This window comes from Tamandua tetradactyla, chromosome 15, assembly GCF_023851605.1.
Source record: "Tamandua tetradactyla isolate mTamTet1 chromosome 15, mTamTet1.pri, whole genome shotgun sequence".
Lineage (NCBI taxonomy): Eukaryota > Metazoa > Chordata > Mammalia > Pilosa > Myrmecophagidae > Tamandua > Tamandua tetradactyla.
The window spans coordinates 390,413-403,988 of record NC_135341.1 but is presented as its reverse complement, the minus strand read 5'-3'; the positions used below and the strand labels follow the sequence as shown (position 1 = coordinate 403,988).

At 37.7% G+C, this 13,576-nt stretch overlaps 1 pseudogene; it reads left to right on the top strand.

Moving 5' to 3' along the window:
* Positions 1-7,689: 7,689 nt before the first annotated feature.
* LOC143657793 (olfactory receptor 2M5-like) lies at positions 7,690-8,959 on the top strand (annotated as a pseudogene).
* Positions 8,960-13,576: the final 4,617 nt, after the last annotated feature.

Below are 13,576 nucleotides of genomic sequence, written 5' to 3'. Positions count from 1 at the left end.
CCAGCTCAAGTGAGCATGGTCAAAGTAGAGGTCACTCACAGGGCTAACAGAAAAAGAAAAAAGAAAAGAAACAGAGGTTTTTGTGGCTGTGTTTCTACAAAGGATTGACTGTCTCTGGATTCAGCAGCAAGGCTTCTCAGGCTGCAATTGCCCTAGGCATAGGCAGAAACAAGCACAATTCAGGGCTTCTTTGGAGACTGTGCCTTTGCCAGGATAGGAGAAGCCCAGCTCAGGTAGAATCTCTCCCTCAAGGAGCTCTGACACCAGAGCTTGGTTATTTGAAGCCATTAAAACCAACCTACAAACTCTCCTCTGTCTCCACCATGCTCCAGCAGGGAGAGTCTGCCAAAGTTAAAGATACTGCATCATCTTATGCTGGTGGGAGCTACAGGCAGACAAGTGTGACATACTGGGCAGGATAAGAAAAACACAGTTCAGAGACTTCACAGGATAGCCTTTCAACCTGCTGGGTCTCACCTGCAGTTAAAACCAATGCAGTGACTCCTTCCCCCTGATAGGAGGCCATTTTGGTATGGAAAAACCCAGCTGGGGTCTATAACACCTATGTAAACCCTCCTAAGGGTGAGGGGGGGAAGGCTCCATACAAGCAGGGGAAGAAACAAGAAAATAAGAACGGAAAAATTCTCTGCTGTTAAACCAAACCTCAGCTAGAGGTCCAGAAAAAGATGAACTGAATGTCAAACAACAAATAGACAACAAATTCATCCAGGAAGAAAACCCTAGGTAAAAAAAGTGAAAGCAATCTCCAGAATAAACTAATTAAGGTAATTAAGTGTCTAGACGCTAGTGAAAAATAACAAATCACACCAGGATATTGAAGATATGCCCAGTCAATGGAACAAACCAACAATTCAAATGAGATACAGGAGCTGAAACAATAAATTCAGAACATACGAACAGACATGGAAAACATCATCAAAAACCAAATCAAAGAATTGAGGGAGGATATGAAGAAGGCAAAGAATGAACAAAAAGACGAAATGGAAAGTCTGAAAAAGCAAATCACAGAACTTATGGGAATGAAAGGCACAGTAGAAGAGACGAAAAAAGCAATGGAAACCTACAATCGTAGATTTTGAGAGGTAGAAGATAAGATTAGGAAACTGGAGGACAGAACATCTGAAATCCAACAAGAAACAGATACTATATGGAAAAAATGGAAAAATATAAGCAGAGACTCAGGGAATGGAATGACAATATGAAGCACATGAATATACATGTTGTGGCTGTCCCAGAAGGAGAATAGAAGGGGAAAACAAGGGAAAAAACTAATGGAAGATATTATCACAGAAAATTTCCCAACTCTTATGAAAGACCTAAAATTGCAGATTCAAGAAGCGCAGCTTATCCCAAAGAGAATAGATCCAAATAGACATACTCCAAGACACTTACTAATCAGAATGTGAGAGGTCAAAGAGAAAGAGAGGATCTTGAAAGCAGGAAGAGAAAAGAAATCCATCACATACAAAGGAAACCAAATAAGATTATGTGTAGATTTCTCAGCAGAAATCACGGAAGTGAGAAGACAGTGGGAGGATATATTTAAATTACTAAAAGAAAAAAACTGCCAACCAAGAATTCTATACCCAGCAAAATTGTCCTTCAAAAATGCGGGAGAAATTAAAACATTTTCAGACAAAAAATCACTGAGAGAAATTGTGACCAAGAGACAAGCTCTGTAAGAAATACTAAATGGAGCAGTAGAGACAGATATGAAAAGAGAAAAGAGAGAGTTGTGGAGAAGAGTGTAGAAAGGAAGAATAAGAGTAAAGGTAAAGAGAAGGAAAATTAGATATGACATATAAAATCCAAAAGGTAAAATGGTAGAAGAAAGTACTACATATACAGTAATAACACTAAATGTTAATGGATTTAATTCTCCAATCAAAAGACATAGACTGTCAGAACGGATTAAAAAACAAGATCCTCCTATATGCTATATGCAGGAAACACATCTTAGACCCAAAGAAAAACATAGGTTGAAAGTGAAAGGTTTGGAAAAGATATTTCATACAAATAACAACCAGAAAACAGTGGGAGTAGCTATACTAATATCCAACAAATTAGACTTCAAATGTAAATCCGTTAAAAGAGAAAAAGAAGGATACTATGTACAAATAAAAGGAACAGTTGAGCATGAAGACATAACAATCATAAATATTTATTCACTGAACCAGAATGCTCCAAAATACATGTGGCAAAGACTGAAAAGAGAAATAGACACATGTACCTCAATAGTTGGAGACTTCAATTACTCACTCTCATCAATGGACAGAACATCTGGACAGAGCATCAATAAAGAAACAGAGAATTTGAATATTGCAATAAATGAGCTAGACTTAACAGGCATCTATAGGACATTACACCCTACAACAGCAGGACACACCTTTTTCTCAGGTGCTCATGGATCATTCTCAAAGATAGACCATATGCCTGGTCACAAAGCAAGTCTCAATAAATTAAAAAAGATAGAAATCATACAAAACACTTTCACAGATAATAAAGGAATGAAGTTGGAAATCAATAATAGGTAGAGCACCAGAAAATTCACAAATATGTGGAAGCTCAAAAACACACTCTTACGCAGCCAGTGGGTCAAGGAAGAAATTACAAGATAAATCAGAAAATATCTCAAGGCAAATGAAAATGAAAACACGACATATCAAAACTGATGGGACAGGGTGGTTCACCACAGCTCAGCAGGCAGGAATGCTTGCCTGTGATGCCAGAGGACCTGGGTTCGATTCCTTGTGGCTGCCCATGAAAAAAAAAACTGATGGGACATAGCAAAGGCAGTGCTAAGAGGGAAATTTATTGCCCTAAATGCTTATATTAGAAAAGAAGAAAAGGTAAAATTAAGGAATTAACTGTCCACTTGCAAGAAGTAGAGAAAGAACAGCAAACTAATGCCAAAGCAAGCCAAAGGAAAGAAATAATAAAGACTAGAATAGAAATAAATGAAATTGAGAACATGAAAACAGTTGAGAAAATCAATGAAACCAGAAGCTCATTCTATGAGAAAATCAATAAGATTGATGGACCCTTAGTGAGATTGACAGAAAGAAGAAGAGGATGCAAATAAATAAGATCAGAAATGGAAGAGGAAACATAACCACTGACCCCACAGAAACAAAGGAAGTAATAACAGGATTCCATGAACAACTTTATGCTAATAATACAACAATGTAGATGAAATGGACAACTTCCTAGGAAGGTATGAACAACCAACTTTGACTCGAGAAGAAATAGATGACCTCAACAAACCAATCACAAGTAAAGAAATTGAACAAGTCATTAGAAAGTTCCCCAAAAAGAAAAGTCCAGGACCAGATGGCTTCACACGTGGATTCTACCAAATATTCCAGTAAGTATTAGTACCAATCCTGCTCAAACTCTTCAAAAAAATTGAAGAGGAGGGAAAGTTATCTACCTCATTCTACAAAGCCAACATCACCCTCATACCAAAGCCAGACAAATATATTACAAAAAAAGAAAACTACAGACCAATCTCTCTAATGAATATAGATGAGAAAAACCTCAACAAAATTCTAGCAAATCAAATCCAGCAACACATTAAAAGAATTATACATCATGACTCAGTAGGATTCATCACAGGTATGCAAGGATGTTTCAACATAAGAAAATCAATTAATGTATTACACCATATCAACAAATCAAAGCAGAAAAATCACATGATCATCTCGATTGGTGCAGAGAAGGCATTTGACAAAATTCAACACCCTTTCCTGTTGAAAACACTTCAAAGGATAGGAATAGAAGGGAGTGTTTTTAAAATGATAAAGGGAATATATGAAAAACCCACAGCTAATATCATCCTCAATGGAGAAAAACTTAAAACTTTCTCCCTAAGATCAGGAACAAGACAAGGATGTCCACTATCACCACTGTTATTCAAGATTGTGTTGGAAGTTCTAGCCAGAGCAATTAGACAAGAAAAAGAAATACAAGGCATCAAAATTGGAAAGAAAGAAATAAAACTCTCACTGTTTGCAGATGATATGATACTGTATGTCAAAAACCCTGAAGAATGCACAGCAAAACTACTGGAGCTCATAAACGAGTACAGCAAGGTGGCAGATTACAAGATCAACAATCAAAAATCCGTAGTGTTTCTATATACTCTTAATGAACAAGCTGTAGGGGAAATCAGGAAATGAATTCCATTTACAATTGCAACCAAAAGAACAAAATATTTAGGAGTAAATTTAACTAAAGAGACAAAAGACCTGTACAAAAAACTACAAGAAATTGTAAAAAGAAAACACAGAAGACCTAAATAAATGGAAGGGTGTACTGTGTCCATGGATTGGAAGACTAAATAAAGTTAAGATGTCAATTCTACCTAAATTGATTTACAGATCAAAGCAATACTAGTCAAAATTCCAACAACTTACTTTCAGAAATAGAAAAACCAATAACCAAATTTATCTGGAAGGGCTGGGTGCCCTAAATTGCTGAAAGTATCCTGAGGAAAAAAATGAAGATGGAGGTCTCACGCTGCCAGACTTTAAAGCATATTATGAAGCTACAGTGGTCAAAACAGCATGGTACTGGCATAAAGATAAATATATCAACAAATGGAATTGAATAGAGTGTTCAGATATAGACCTTCTCATCTATGGACAATTGATCTTTGATAAGGCAGTCAAGCCATCTCACCTGGGACAGACAGTCTCTTCAATAAATGGTGCCTAGCTAATGGGATATCCATATGTAAAAGAATGAAAGAGGGCCCATATCTCACATGCTATACAAAAGTTAACTCAAAATGGATCAAAGACCTAAACATTAGGTCTAAGACCATAAAAGAGCTAGAGGAAAATATCTTATAAGTCTTATAATTAGAGGCAGTTTTATAGAACTTACACCCAATGCAAGAGCACTGAAGAAAGAAATAAATGAGAACTCATCAAAATTAAACACTTTTCCCCATCAAAGAACTTCATCAAGAAAGTAAAAAGACAGCTTACACAATGGGAGATAGTATTTGGAAATGACATATCAGATAAAGCTCTAGTATCCAGAATTTATAAAGAGATTGTTCAACTCAACAAGAAAAATGTAGCCAATCCAATTACAAAATGGGAAAAAGACTTGAACAGACACTTCTCAGAAGAGGAAATACAAATGGCCAAAAGGCACATGAAGAGATGCTCAACTTTCCTGGTCATTAGAGAAATGCAAATCAAAACCACAATGAGATATCACCTCACACCCACGATAACGGCCATTATCAACAAAACACAAAATAACAAGTGCTAGAGAGGATGAGGAGAAAGAGGCACACTTATTCACTGTTGGTGGGAATGTCAAATGTTGCAATTGCTGTGGAAGGCAATTGGATGGTTCCTCAAAAATCTGAATATTGAATTGCCATATGACCTGGCAATAACATTGCTAGGTATCTACTCAAAGGGCATAAAGGCAAGGATGCAAGTGGACATTTGCATACCAATGTTTATAGCAGCATTATTTACAATTGCAAAGAGATGGAAACAGCCAAAATGTCCATCAACAGACGAGTGGTATATACATACAATGAAATATTATGCAGCTCTAAGACAAAATAAAGTTATGAAATATGTAACAACATGGATGGACCTTGAGAACATTATGTTGAGTGAGACTAGCCAAATACAAAAGGACAAATACTGTATGGTCTCATTGATATGAACTGACATTAGTGAAATAAAATTTTTTGGTAACAGAGACTATCAGGAGATAAAAATAGGGTAAGATATTGGATAATTGGAGCTTAAGGGATACAGATTGTGCAACAAGGTTGAATATAAAAACTCAGAAATGGACAACACAATATTACCTAACTGTAATACAATTATCTTAAAGCAGTGAATGAAGCTGCATGTGAGAATGATAGAGGGAGGAGGGCTGGGGGCACAAATGAAATCAGAAAGAAAGAGAGATGATAAAGATTGAGATGGTATAAGCTAGGAATGCCTAGAGTGTGTAATAATAGTGACTAAATATGCAAATTTTAAAAATGTTTGTGCATGAATAAGAACAAAGGAATGTGATTACTGCAGGGTGCTGAAAATAGATGTTAATTAATATTTTAAAATTTCACCTTATGTGTGAGACTAAAGCAAACAGTATTTATTTGGTACAAAATTTTTATTTTGACTAGAGCATTTCCTAATATAACTTATGTAGATAGCTTGATTGAACACCACAAGTACTTGGAATCTTGCGTAGGACATGAGATTTTCTTGGTTTGTCCAGAGTGACGTCCCAATGAAACCCGGAGTTATTTGATCAATGAGTAGAAAAGTATTTGCAAAGTCCCCTTTGGGGAATGATGAGAATGGGGAGCAATTCAACTCCCCCAAGTTGAATTCTTGATATTCTCACAAGCAGTGTGGCCAACCAAAGCTATAGGCTGAGCCCCCAGTATTGGAGTTTGTTCACATGAAACTTAACCCCACAAAGGATAGGTCAAGTCTACTTAAAATTGAGGCCTAAGAGTCACTCCCAAGAGAGCCTCTTTTGTTGCTCAGATGTGGCCCCTCTCTCCAGCCAACACAACGAGCAGTCTCACCACCCTCCCCCTCTCTGTGTGGGACATGACTCCCTGGGATGTGGAGCTTCCTGGAAACGTGGGACCGAAATCCTGGAATGAGCTGAAACTCAGCATCAAGGGATTGAAAAATCTTTTGCAACCAAAAGGGAGAAGAGTGAAATGAGACAAAGTGGCAATGGCTGAGAGATTCCAAACAGAATTGAAAGGTTATCCTGGAGATTATTCTTAAGCGTTAAGTAGATATCACCTTGTTATTCAAGATGTAGTGGAGAGGCTGGAGAGAACAGCCTGAAAATGTAGACTGTGTTCCTGTAGCCATGTTTTTTGATGATGATTGAATAATGACATGGCTTTCACAATGTGAATGTGTGACTGTGAAAACCTTGTGTCTGATGGTCCTTTTATCTACCATGTCAACAGATGTGTAAGACATATGGAATAAAAATAAATAATAAGGGGAAAAATGTTAAAATAAATTTAGTTTGAAATGCTAGTGATAAATGAAAGTGAGGGGTAAGGTGTATGGTATGTATAAACTTTTTTTCTCTGTTATCATTTTATTTCTTTTTTTGTTGTCTTTTTCTTTTTCTGAATTGATGCAAATGTTCTAAGAAATGAATATACAACTATGTGATGATATTGAGAATTACTGATTATGTATGTAGAATGGAATGATACATTAACGTTTTTGCTTGTTCTTAATTTTTTAAATAAATAAATAAATTTAGAAAAAGAATGGGTTTAAAACATTCATTTTGAGTGCATGAAGTGTGCTGATGTATATATAATACACAACATAAGACTACTAAATAGTTTACAGTAAATGACTTACACCTTGTGTGCCCTTTGTGATCTCACCCTGAGGTGAAGATAGGAATGCTATTGATGCATCACTAAATTTGAGAATTCTTAATGAAAAACTGAAAGCATGTTTCGATGGGGAGGTTTTGAAACTTCTATGAATAAAGTATGATAATGAATGAGGTTATAGCTCATTATTGGTTAATATTTCCCTATTACCTTTCAGTTGAAGCAGTTGAATTTAGTTGGAGATGGGAATGAATGAGACAAGAGGAATGGATTTTATTCTCCTTGGGCTGTTCCCTGGCATGAGGCATGCTGACCCCCTCATTAGTATGATCATCGTCATCTATGTTGCTGCTTTCCCAGGGAATTCCACACTGATTGTCCTCATCCTGGTGGATTCCATGCTCCACACACCCATGTACTTCCTTCTCATTCAGCTTTCCTTAATTGACTTGCTCCTCATTTCCTCTACTGTCCCTAAGATGGCCAATGACTTCTGCTCAGGGAAGAGAAATATTTCAAATGCAGCCAATGGGATGCAGATGTTTCTTTTTCTGATGCTTGGGGAGCTGAGTGCATTCTGCTGACTCTCCATGCCTGGGATTGCTATGTGGCCATCTGCCATCCACTGAGATACCTAGTCATTATGAGCCAGAGGGCCTCCCAGATGTTTTCATGTGGTTCTGGGCTGGGGGTGCCCTGGATGCTCTAGTCCAGACTGCATACACCATACACTTACCTAAGTGTGGCCACAAGGAGATAGAACATTTCTTCTGTTAAGTCTCCTAGGAGGATACTTCCACATATAAGTTGACAATACCTGTGATGGGCATTGCCCTACTCCTTATACCCCTTATTGCCATCTTTTCCTCCTATACCATAATCTTATTTATTGTTCTCCACATGAATTCCCCCAAGGGAAGGAACAAAGTTGTGGTCACTTGCTCCTCCCACCTGATGCTTGCGGGGTTTTTTATGGACCAGCCATCTTCACTTATATGAGTTCTGGTTCCTCACATAGCCCCAACCAGAAAAAAGCTGTATAAGTGTCCTTTTTAATCATTACCTCTCATTGGATCCCTTTATTTATAGCTTGAGAAATAAAGATGTTTGGAGGGCATTGAAGAAAGTGTTGGGAAAGTCTCTTATAGGAGCAAGGGTTAAAACAAGACCTGCAGAATTTGTTGGGAGCAGCTGGCGTCAGGGTGGGGGCAGCAATAAACTGTGGAGATTGTTATATAGAACAGTCTGGGAGGAAAAGAATGTCTACCCCAAATGGTTATGTTAAGTATGAAGGAAGAGAGCACTGAAAAATAAGCACTCTGTTCCCTCTGGAAATGCATGCATGACTTTTGTCACCCTGTAGTATATAGGATGGAATGTGGTTAAGAATAAAGTTGTCTGTTGTCTGTTATTGCTGATCTTCAGACCGTCTGATCCCATCTCTTTCTCGTCATTACTTAATATCTTTTGAGCTCCATTCCATAGGAAGCAACATCTAGTAGCCAACGTGGGGCACGAAGAAGAACACTCCAAAACAATATTGGGGAACCAAAGAAAAGTCTCCATTAGAGGGACATTTGTCCAGCTGATAGAAGAGGACTTGAGTCATATTGCTAAAGTAAGCCATATTGGTAAAAGTAAGCATTTTCCTTGTAGCATCAGGGTAGTGGGTAATCATAATAAGTGGATGGAGGAGTATGTTTGTGTGTTAAAAACATTGTTAGAAACTACAGGGGTCTCAATGAAGACTTCAGAGTCACTAGAGCTGTTTTCTTTTATACAGAAGCATTGTTACTTGTTTCAGCCTCAAGGCTGTAATGTTTTAAATCTTAAGTAATAGAAATTGGTTATGAAGGCTTTGCAGTGAGTATAATAAAATGGGGGAGATATTCCTGCTTCTATTTCCTCATTGTCTTCAGTCAGGCAATGAACCACCCAGCCCTCACTTTCTCTTAAACTCTGCGTTGTGTTTTTTCTCAATCTCCCACTGCCCCCTCTGACCCTGTTTGGACAATTGCTTGAGCTGGACATGGCAATTGGTGCCCAGACAGGGATCTGATAGGGGAACTCTTAAAGCAAAAAGTGAAGAGACACTCCAGGGACATCCACTGCAAATACTGCAAAGAGCTAATAAAAGCTACAAAAGAGTAAGGAGTGAATTGGAGATATTTTCAGCTAGGTGTAAAACATGGGGTATTCAGGTTCAGCAGAAAGTAACCTCTATAAATCTATGCTGTCCACTAGAGGCACAAAATTTTCTCAGTCTCAGTTAGAAACTTTTCTTTGTCATGTACAGGATTGTTAACCTTAAACATGCTCCAGTATGTACTTTTTCTCAGCTATCCAAATATATAATTGAGCCCACTGCTGACATAACACTCCAACCCACACCTTTAACTTGGAAAACAAATGAGCCTTTGTGGCCCTTATCTATAGAGAAGTTGGAGGCTCTAACTCAGTTAGTTCAAGAATCATTTAAAGTGGGACATATAGAAGAATCTCATAGTCCCTGGAATTCTCCAGTATTTATTATACAAAAGAAATTTGGAAAATGGAAAATGTTAACTGATTTGATAAAAGTTAATCCTGTAATTCAACCTATGGAATCATAACAACCTGACTTGCCCATACCAGTTATAATTCCTAAAAACTGCTCTATTATAAAAATATATTTAAAAAATTCCTTCTTTACCATACCTTTAACAGAGCAGGATAAAGAAAAATTAATTTCTGAGCTTGTTCTTAAAGAGTTGCCTTTATATAAAAATTCATATACAATTGAGTCAGAAAATGTTCAATAGGAACAATCCCATGCCAAACAAAAGCCAGCACTAATTAATGATCCCTATGGAACAGTAAGAGATGTGACCCCTGTGGGGCCTTCAATCTCTAACTTGGAGATAACTGAGACTATATGGACAGGCAAGCTAAATCAGAGCTTAATACATAGAGGATGATTTGTGCCAAATCCATGGGATGATAAATATAACATTAAAGAAATTTATAGAAAATTTTCCTAAGAGTGAAACCAATTTTTATATCAAATTCTAGTAACTTTAACTTCTCTTTAAATAGCAGCCATAAATACTATATGCAAATATGTATGAGAGATTCATATGCATTTGTTAAAGTTCATATGCATATAAGAAATCAAAATTTTAATTGTGAGAATTGCTCACTTGTTTCTAAGCATTTACATTGCAGGATAATGAGACAATTATGGCATCAAGGAGAAGAAGAGGTATTTGTCTGCTGATGCAGATGTCAAGATCTTTTCAATCCTATCCAGAAACACAAATTCTAATCCATTTGGCAAAAGAATATCTGAAAAAGACTGAGAGACTAATTGGACTCATTATTGCAGCTGTCATTGGAATCATTGGAATTATCACAGTGGCTGCAACTGCTGGAACTGCATTGCATCAAATTATACAGATGTAGCATTATGTTAGAGAATGGTATAAAAATGCCAGTGAACTGTGGCATAGTCTATCTTATACTGATGAGCAAATTAATAATAATAGACTAAATTATATAGAGACAGCATTGATTCATATTGGAGATCAAGTGTATAATTTAATTTTTTAAGGAAGCTTAAAATGTGACTGAAATAAGAGCAATTTTCATATTACCCCTTTAAGATATAATCAATCTGAATTAGATTGGGAAAAGGTAAAGAGGCATTTTTGGGGGCGCTTGGATAGTTTAAGTCTTGATATCTTAAAATTCCAAAAAGGGTATTAGAAATATCTCAAGATAATTTCCATGTAGCCTATGGAGATGATGGTACACAATCATTTACCCAAGAGCTAAAAAATCTTAATCCTATTTACTGGTGGAAATCACATAATTTTTTTGACTGTAGGCTTAGGTTGGGGCTGCTTATACTCTTTCTTTTCCTCCTCAGCTGTGTCAAACAACAAATGTTCAAAGTAGTAAGTCACACCACTAAGCAAAGCTGTGCTAACAGTGTGATTCTGGCAAAAGCCCCCCATGGCTCCCTCCTGAATCAAAGTCAGAGAGTTTGACTGGTAGCCAATAATGGGTAAGACCCTTCCTTCAGAGCTTAAGGGCAACCTAAGACAGGCACAGTCACCTCAGCTAATAAAATAAAAAGGGGGAAATGTAGGAGCAAGTGTTAAAACAAGACCTGCAGAATTTGTTGTGAGCAGCTGGTGTCAGGGTGGTGGTGGCAGTAAACTGTGAAGATTGTTATGTAGAACAGTCTGGGAGGCAAAAAATGTCTACCCCTAATGATTATGTTAAGCACGAAAGAAGAGAGAACTGAAAAATAAGCACTCTGTTCCTTCTGGAAATGCATGCATGTCTTTCATCACCCTATTATATATAGGCTGGATCTGGTTAAGAATAAAGTTGTCTGTTGCTGTTACTGCTGATCTTCAGATCCCCTCATCCCATCTCTTTCTCATTCCTTAATATCCTTCAAGCTCTGTTCCATAGGAAGCAGCAGTCTCTCTTCTAAAAGTAAAACTCCCAGTGTTTGTATTTCACAATGTCTAATGAATATTGTGTAATGTTTGACAAATCAATAAATACCTGTGGTTTTTCTGATTTTTTCTCTACGTATTTGTCTTCTAATATGATTTGAGTTCATATGGTTTGTGGTGTATATAAATATAAGTTTTATTAAGTAAAATAAATATTCATATTCTACAATTGGAACTGATTTTTAAGGTATTTGTCACCTTTTAATTTTTTTAACCTTTCTTTAAATGTGCTTAGTCTGAGTTTAAAAATCTGGGAGCTGAGCAGTGCAATGGTGGTTCAGTGGCAAGAATTCTCACCTGCCAAGTTGGAGCCCTAGGTTCAACTCCCAGAGCCTACCCATGCCAAAAGAAAAATCTGGGAATGGATGGAATGTATTTTACATTCTTTCTTTCTCCCCAGTAGATTTATTTTGAAAAGAAAATGTAAAAATTACATTGCAGTAGATTAATAAAATACAGTGATGGGAATTATCATGTGAAAATATATTATCTCAGCTAAAAATTATTCACTCATGAATTTTAGTACTGGAAAATAAAAGGTTTAGGAGGCAAAAGGGTGGGAAAGAAAAAAGGTAGACCAGGAAATTTAAAGTGGGTGAGTTTATTTCTGCACTGCTGGGATGAGCTCACTGAACCCAAGATGGAGAGAGGTGAGTCCATGCATGGGCTTTCGTGCAGGCAGCTTTTAAGGATGAAGGTAAGGTGACATCTGGAAGGGGCAGTTCATTAGTTCCGGAAGTCAGGTTAGAAGGGGTGACACAGCCTCTGCAGCTCCAGTTGCAGTGCCCTTCCCCATTCTCCCGACCTAACATTCCAGCCTTTTTGTGATAATAGGGTGCTGAGATCTTTGTGATTACTTCCTGCTGTAATAGGGTGGCTGGGGTTATAGGCTGGAACCATCATGGCCAGGGGAGTGGGGAAGCTGGCTGTAGGAATCTGGTGAGGAAGGCAGGTGATGATAATGATGCAGGAGCATTTGGTTGACTGCTATCTGGGATAGTTCCTTCATGCATCCTTGAAAAAAGTTGAAGAGGCAGGGAGCTAGGAGAAAAAAGAGACAGATTAGGATAACTGGTCCTAGTAGCAGGAGGAACCATGTCACCAGAGGAGAAGAAAACCAGCTTAAGGCAGAGTCGGTTCCTTGTTTTCTGTGATAGAGATTGTCTCTTAGTTTGTTTAAGGTTTGAATATTTTGTTCCACCAGACCCGACTCATTGACATAATAGTAGCATTCCTCTTGGAGGAATATACACGTTCCTCCTTTTTTGGCTGTCAGCAGGTCTAACGCCTGTCAATTTTGAACAGTTACCTGGACTAGTGAGGTGAGTTGGCATTGTAGAGAGGAGAGGGATTCTGATGTTGATTCCAGGGCTCCCTGTAGTCGAGTTTCAAAGTTTTGAGAGGTTAAAATACTGTGTCCCAGCACCCCTCCGGCTGTGGCTGAGGCTGCGACCAAAGCAGTTAGGCTGATGCCTACTAAGATAGGAAGAAAGGCAGCCTTTTTTGAGCAAGGAGAGGGCAGTAGGCAAGTTATTTTGGACTCCACATAGAGGGTCAATTGAGGAACAATAGTTACTAGGAAGCATGGTCCTGGGGCAGTGGAGCTAAAGTCCTTGGTAAGAGTTCCATTACACCAGAAATATTGTCCTTTGGGGGCATGAATGGTGTTGTGGATAAT